The 7,229-nt window shown below is 55.1% G+C and overlaps 2 non-coding genes across 2 annotated transcripts; both read right to left on the bottom strand.

Annotated features, from left to right (window-relative positions):
- Positions 1-1,192: 1,192 nt before the first annotated feature.
- On the bottom strand, positions 1,193-1,264 carry TRNAM-CAU (transfer RNA methionine (anticodon CAU)). The gene has a single exon. It is a non-coding gene; the product is annotated as a tRNA-Met (tRNA).
- A 4,123-nt stretch (positions 1,265-5,387) lies between these two features.
- Positions 5,388-5,469, bottom strand: TRNAS-AGA (transfer RNA serine (anticodon AGA)). The gene has a single exon. It is a non-coding gene; the product is annotated as a tRNA-Ser (tRNA).
- Between the last annotated feature and the right edge of the window lie 1,760 nt (positions 5,470-7,229).

Genomic DNA, 7,229 nt, shown 5'->3' on the forward strand with positions numbered 1-7,229 from the left:
GTGTATGTGTGTGTGAGAGGGGTATTTGCTGGGAAATCTCAAGCTGCACTAGCCAGTGAGGAGAGTGGATTGGCATCAGGGACTGCCCAGGGTTGGAGCAGGACACTGGACAAACCAGGCCTGGGCTCCAGGCCTGGATTCTGCACAGACCTGTGGTACAGTCGAGGGTTCAGAGCACCTGCTGATGTGCACGTGGGAGTGAGGGGGTGGGTGTCCAGCACTGGATTCCAGTGCTGAGCAGCCAGAAGAGAAGGAAAGGCTCGGGCTATGTGTGTGTTTTGTCTTGTAGTGAGCAATAAAAGACAAAGAAAACACCGCCATGCCTCCCAAATTTTCCAGGCTCAACTGCGCTCCTTCACTGCAGACTACTCCAGCATGGGTTCTCCACATGCTGTGCTTCTGAACAGGAAAAATCTCTTTCAGCGTGGGCTCTTCCACAGGCTTCAGGCCCGTCAGGAAAAGTCTTCACTGGCGTGCCTTCTCCGCAGGTTGCAGTTCCTTCAGGAATATCCGCCTGCTCCAGCCAGCATGGGTGCCCTGGGTGCCACAAGCTTTGCAGATGGCTCAGTGTTGTGGAGGCCCCTGGAACCAGCTGTGTGTGTGGTGCAGGGCAGCCCCTCAGCTCTTCCCCACAGAGGCCACCTTGCAGCAGCCCCTCTCCCCACCACTACCAACACCTAGCCACGTATGGCCAATACAGTGCCCACTGGGAATACCTACTCAGCCCTGCTCCTGGCTGGAGCTGCGAGTGAGCACGGCAGCAAACAGACTAGGATGGAGAAAACCCCCAGATGGTCAAGCTGATTGCATTGGTGTTTCCCAAAGTAGCACCAGCCTTGTCCTCCTCCTCCTCCCCACCTGCAGATTCCTGGAGGTCCCTGCTTGCGGCTGGGAAGTTGGGATTGAGCTGCTGGATGGGAAGGGAGAAATGCCTGTGTCCCCAGGACACCCGCTTCCTTGTGGGGGGAGCTCTGCCTGCTGCTCCACAGCCTCCCGTCTGCCTTGCTGAGGGGCACTATGGGAGTGCTGGCTCCTAAGGCGGCAAAGGAGAAAGAAGGTGGCAGTGGCAGAGAGAAGGGGCTGAGGGAACAGGAGGGCCATGGCCATGGGTGCCCAGAGAGCTAGAGCAGTGCAGGTTAAAAGTTGCGGGGAGAGGCAGCAGCTGTCAGGAGGAGGGAAAAAAAGCGACAATTAGCAGAGGATGGTTTCGATCCATCGACCTCTGGGTTATGGGCCCAGCACGCTTCCGCTGCGCCACTCTGCTCCCCCCAGCACCTCTGCCGGCACCTCCCACGGCCCTGCCTGATGCTCCCTGGCACTGCCAGCCCTCATGCCTCCTTCCCTTCCTCTGTCCTGTGCCCTCACCCGGGCCAGAAAATTGGCTCTCAGGAAAGTTCACCTCCTTTGCGCCTTCGCTGCGGAGCTCAAGGGCCTTGCCTTGCCCTTCTCCCCACATCTCCTGCCCATAACCCTGGATGGGGACTTTCTTCTTGACCACCCAAGCTGGCTCTGCAGGCACTGAAGGAAACCCCGGAGCGAGGGGGCAGCCTTGTTGCTTTGCAGGGCGGAGGGGAGCTGCTCTCCAGCGAACTCAGGAGGGCTGCCACCCTGCCCAGAAATCCAGCTCCCAGGGGGCTGTGGGACTGTGCCCGGCGTCAACGTCCCTTCTTTGCCGGCTGAGGAGGGACACGAGGACGCTTAGCATTACCAAGCATAGAATTACCAAGGGAATTAATCCTCCGAGTTTGGCTGTGCACATAGTGGTGCCCCAGCCTAATGCATGGAGGACCCCAAGACAGAGGAAAGCAGGGCTGGTATATGTTTACAATACAGTTGTGTCGACCAAGCAAATTACTCATGTTAAGGGGTGGGCTAATCAGTTACTATTGCTCCCAAGATCACTATGTGCTTCTCCTGGGCAGGTGGTGTGGACAGATGCTCAGTGGGGTGTTAATCTTCATTGTTCTAAACCAATGTCCCGTGCAGGTGGAGGGGCTTTATACTAGATTCAGGTTGATTGCTGTTCTGGCCGTGGCTGTATACCTGGGGTTTTTTTGAAAGACAAATCTCCCGTTGGTTTATCATCTGCATGGGGTGTTCTCAGCCAGTGGGAGCCAGTTTAGGTTGGGTCTTCAGGTCATGTTGACCCTGCGGTAAAAGGCCTTAGTCCTAGGCAGTGTTTGTTCTTCTAAGCAAGTTGTCTAGCAGTTGGCGCCTTGCCTTTCAGACCAGCGGTGAGGGCCTTGCCCTGCCAGTGCTGTGCTGTGCTGTGCTGTGCTCCCTCACAGCTCCTGGCTTGTCCTCCCTCCTGGCGCAGGCCTGCCCTGGCTGCTCCCTGAGATCCGAGGGCTGCCCCCGCCACCGTGCAGGGTGCCGAAGAGCCAGAGAAACCCCTCCTCTCCGTGCCTGGTGCCATTCCTGTCCTGCCCAGCCCTGCTGGGAGTGGAGGTTGTTCCCAGTCGCCACAGGACAGGGCTGGCCCACCCACACTGGGAGGTGGCCAGGCTTAAATGCTGCCAGGTGTCCCAGGGAAGGCTCTGGGCAGGCTGAGCTGGTAAAGCCTCTTGGTGAGCGTGAGGGACGAGGTGGCAGTGCTGAGGCCTGCATTTTTGGGCTTGTGTTTGCTGGTGCCCCGTCCCATCCACAGGCCAGAGCATGCAGCGGAGACAAAAGCGGGATGGAGAGCGCTGGGACGTGGGTGCCGATGTGAGCGTGGGGAGCATGGCCCCAGCCTATCTGCTGCAGGGGCTATTGCTCAGGGGAAAGTATTTTGCTGCAGATCAAGAGGTCCCTGGCTCCTTCCAGGTGCCCTCTCCATTGCCCCTTTCCTTCTCCATTCATACTGACTATCTCTCTGAGCTTCTTTTTCCCTTGCAATGCTTCCCCCACCCTCAGTGGCATGGCTGCAGGGAACGGACCATGCACCAGCAATGGGCTCGTCTCTCCTTCTCTTTGTCTGGGCTCTCTCTGCACGTGTCCCTCAGGGTTTCCCTTTTCCTTAAGATGCTGAACCACCCAGGCAGGCTACCAACAGGTCCTCCTCTGCTGCTGCTCTGTTGGGAGCAGCTGGGTATGCGACTGAAAGAAGCCCTCTGGGAAGCCTCTGGTTCTTTTCTATCCCGCCCATCAGGGTCGGTGATGGCAGGGCATGGTCTCCTGATGCCACGGGCACCACCATGGCCTCTTCTGCACTTCCATGTCTTTCCCAGAAGAGGAGGAGACAGGAGAGCCCCACCCCTCATCCCCTCAAGCTAAATTTGGGAAAGGCCCCTGGGAAAGGTTGTCCATGTGTGCAAGGGCTGGGGACAGGTCAGGCAGAATATCCCCAGGACCCCAGGCAAGATCTTAGGTCTATGATATGTCTTCACTTCATCGTTAGCAATGAGGTCCAAAGAAGGACCTCTTCTGTAGCTCATAGTTGGCGCTGGCCCCTTCTCTTCCCCCCACCCCCACCCCTTGCCTGCTGCTCCACACCAGTCTGCCTTTGTGACACCTAAAGTGAGGGGCACTTTGTGAGTGCTGGCAAGATCTCCGATCCATGAGGTGCCTCCCCTTCATCTTTAGCAATGAGGGCCATGCTGTGCAGGCTGTCTTTGGAGGTGAGCTGCTGTAGGTTCAGGCCTAGGGAGGACAGCTGGTAGGGTTGTTCTGCCTGAGGTGTGAGGTGAGATCAGGCTCTTAAGTTCTGCTCAAGAGCCAACAACATTGGACCTCTTGTCATGGCTGGTACTTGGCACTGGTCCATTCTCCCATTTACAAGAAGGGTCGGAGGGAGGATCCGGGGAACTACAGGCCTGTCAGCCTGACCTCGGTACCGGGGAAGATTATGGAACGGTTTGTCTTGAGAGCACTCACATGGCAAGTCCAGGATAAGAAGGGGATCAGGCCCAGTCAGCATGGGTTTACAAAAGGCAGGTCCTGCTTGACCAACCTGATCTCCTTCTATGACCGGGTGACCCGCCTAGTGGATGAGGGAAAGGCTGTGGATGTTATCTTCCTTGACTTCAGCAAGGGCTTTGACACTGTCTCTCATGGCGTGCCCCTTGAGAAACTGGCGTCTCGTGGCTTGGATAAGTGTACTCTTCACTGGGTGAAATACTGGCTGGATGGCCGAGCCCAGAGGGTAGTGGTGAATGGGGTGAAATCCAGTTGGCGGCGGGTCACAAGTGGTGTTCCCCAGGGCTCGGTGTGGGGTCCTGTTCTGTTTAATATCTTTTTCGATGATTTGGATGAGGAGATTGAGTGCACCCTCAGCAAGTTTGCAGACGACACCAAGTTGGGAGGCAGGGTCGATCTGCTTGAGGGTAGGGAGGCTCTACAGAGGGATCTGGACAGGCTGGATCGATGGGCTGAGGCCAATCGTATGAAATTCAACAAGGCCAAGTGCCGGGTCCTGCATGTCGGTCACAGCAACCCCATGCAGCGCTACAGGCTTGGGGAAGAGTGGCTGGAAAGCTGCCCGGCAGAGAAAGACCTGGGGGTGCTGGTTGACAGCCGGCTGAATATGAGCCAGCAGTGTGCCCACGTGGCCGAGAAGGCCAATGGCATCCTGGCCTGTATCAGAAATAGTGTGGCCAGCAGGAGCAGGGAGGTGATTGTTCCCCTGTACTCGGCACTGGTGAGGCCGCACCTCGAGTACTGTGTTCGGTTTTGGGCCCCTCACTACAAGAAAGACATTGAGTTGCTGGAGCATGTCCAGAGAAGGGCAACCAAGTTGGCCAGGGGCCTGGAGCACAAGTCTTATGAGGAGCGGCTGAGGGAACTGGGGCTGTTTAGTCTAGAAAAGAGGAGGCTGAGGGGAGACCTTATAGCTCTCTAGAACTACCTGAAAGGGGGTTGTAGTGAGGTGGGTGTTGGCGTCTTCTGTCAGGTGGCTGGAGATAGGACAAGAGGAAATGGCCTCAAGTTGAGGCAAGGGAGATTTAGGTTAGATATTAGGAAAAATTTTTTTACTGAGAGGGTTGTCAAACATTGGAATAGGCTGCCCAGGGAAGTGGTTGAGTCACCATCCCTGGAGGTATTCAAAAAGCAAGTGGACGGGGTACTTCAGGACATGGTTTAGCGGGCATGGTTGACGGTTGGACCCGATGATCGTGAGGTCTTTTCCAACCTAAATGATTCTACGATTCTAACATTGGACCTCTTGTCATGGCTGGTACTCGGCACTGGTCCATTCTCTTCCCCCAACCTGCCTACCTTGTCAATGGGAGCAGGATTTCCCTTTCATCCAGGAATTTCGGGGGGTGTGGGGTGTGGGGGGGCGAGGACAAGTGCCGTAGGCAAGGGGCTTTCACTGTCTCCCTGGGCACCAGGCACAGTGGGGAGCTGAGTCCCACTGCTGGCTGCAGCGTGGTCAATTGCAGGGAGCCCAAAAGGGGACTGCGCCCCGTAGTTGGCAGGATTCGAACCTGCGCGGGGAAACCCCAATGGATTTCTAGTCCATCGCCTTCACCACTCGGCCACAACTACCTGCTCCAGCCCTCTCTGCCCTGCTGATCACGTGCCCTGTGCAATGACACGCGGCTCCCTGGGAGTTTCAGGGCTAGGCTCCACTCGAAGATTTGCAGTTGGGACCTGCACGGAGCATGACGGGCACCTGCTGCCAGCCTTGCAGAGGCCTTGAGAGGCGTAACCCCAGGGGCTACAGCTGAAGCTCCCAGCGCCTTGTCTTCAGCCGGGCATCTGGGATATCCTGCCACGGGAGGGGGGGATGGTTTCACCCCCCAGCTGGTGTCTCTGCTGCTTCCAGGGAAGAAGAGAAGGCAGCTGTGTGGAGACAACCAGGGTGAGGTGAGATATTAGACCCCACTTTGCTTCTCAGATTTATCTGAGGGGGCCTCCAAGCCTGCTGTGAGCACTAGGGTGGGGACGCTGCTGCAGGGCAGATGGTGATCTCCCGGCAGCACTTCCAGCCTCTTGGGGACGTAGGGCGGTGTCAGCCCTTGAACAAAGACCATGACTGCCGTGCAGGTTGTTGGTGTGTAGGGGCAATGGTTTGCGAGAGGGGGAGAGATCCATGGAAAGGGCGAGGTAGAGACTGGCTGAGGAAAAGCGTGGAGGGGCAAAGGGAGAATAAATGGGGGGTGGGGGTGACTTAGAGGGAGACTAAACCCATCCATTTGTACATTCCGATCCTTTTATTAGTGCTGTTGTCATTTTAGTAGTGTTGTCATTATCATTATTAGTTTCTTCTTTTCTGTTCTATTAAACCGTTCTTATCTCAACCCCGGAGTTTTACTTCTTTTCCCGATTCTCTCCCCCATCCCACCGGGTGGGGGGGGAGTGAGTGAGTGAGCGGCTGCGTGGTGCTTAGTTGCTGGCTGGGGTTAAACCACCACAGTCCTTTTTTGGCGCCCAACGTGGGGCCTGAAGGGTTGAGATAACGACAAACCTGACCAGAGCTTGTTAAAACAAGTTTGTTATAAGCAGTCATTATATTGGTCTAATAGTCGCTGGTCATTATGTTGATTTATGTGTTCTTAGAGTTGTTGCTCTGGTTTTTAAAGTTCTGTTATGTATCACTTCGCTTGCTGTATGTAGTCCCTCTTCTGCTGCTTATCATCCGTGGGAGGTGGATTAAGGTTTTCGCTTTGATGTATTGTATAACACTGGTTTATGGTTTGATGAAGTCATCGGTTGTGCGATTAATCTGGTATTTGCCCTCAGCATTGTCACCTTTATACTCCAGGAGCCATCTGTGGGAAACTATTAATAATTACACCATTTACCTTTCCTCCTTGGAAAACCAGTCTGTGGGTGGGATACCTCTCTTCCCCTCTCCTTTCTCCTTCAGTCCAGTTACAATGGTGTTTGAGAATTTTGAAAAATTTGAATACTCTTGGGATGTTGGGACCAGCACGGTCCTAGCCCTACTGCTAGGAATTAGCATGCTCCTGAACGTGGTTCAGCTCTTGTTTAAGGTTAAACAACTTTTTAAGAGGGTCACCCAGAGATCTGCCCCGAGGCTGGATAATTATGAGTGGCAGGGTGTGGGGGGTAGTATGGGCAAGTACCTAGAGAAGTTGGAAATTCACCCCTGAACAAGTGCAGAATCCGGAAGAACTAGTAAAATATTTGGAAAAGGTATGCTGTCACCCTGGCAGCTCCAGAGAGATACAAATCACTGCAACGTGCTGGGGCCTGGCCCATGCCTACCGAGCCCTGTTCGACACCACTCAGTACCCTCAAGGGGAAGAGAAGGTCTCTGGACCTAACAACAAAACGATGAG

The sequence above is a fragment of the Harpia harpyja genome, chromosome 14 (assembly GCF_026419915.1).
Source record: "Harpia harpyja isolate bHarHar1 chromosome 14, bHarHar1 primary haplotype, whole genome shotgun sequence".
Classification (NCBI taxonomy): domain Eukaryota; kingdom Metazoa; phylum Chordata; class Aves; order Accipitriformes; family Accipitridae; genus Harpia; species Harpia harpyja.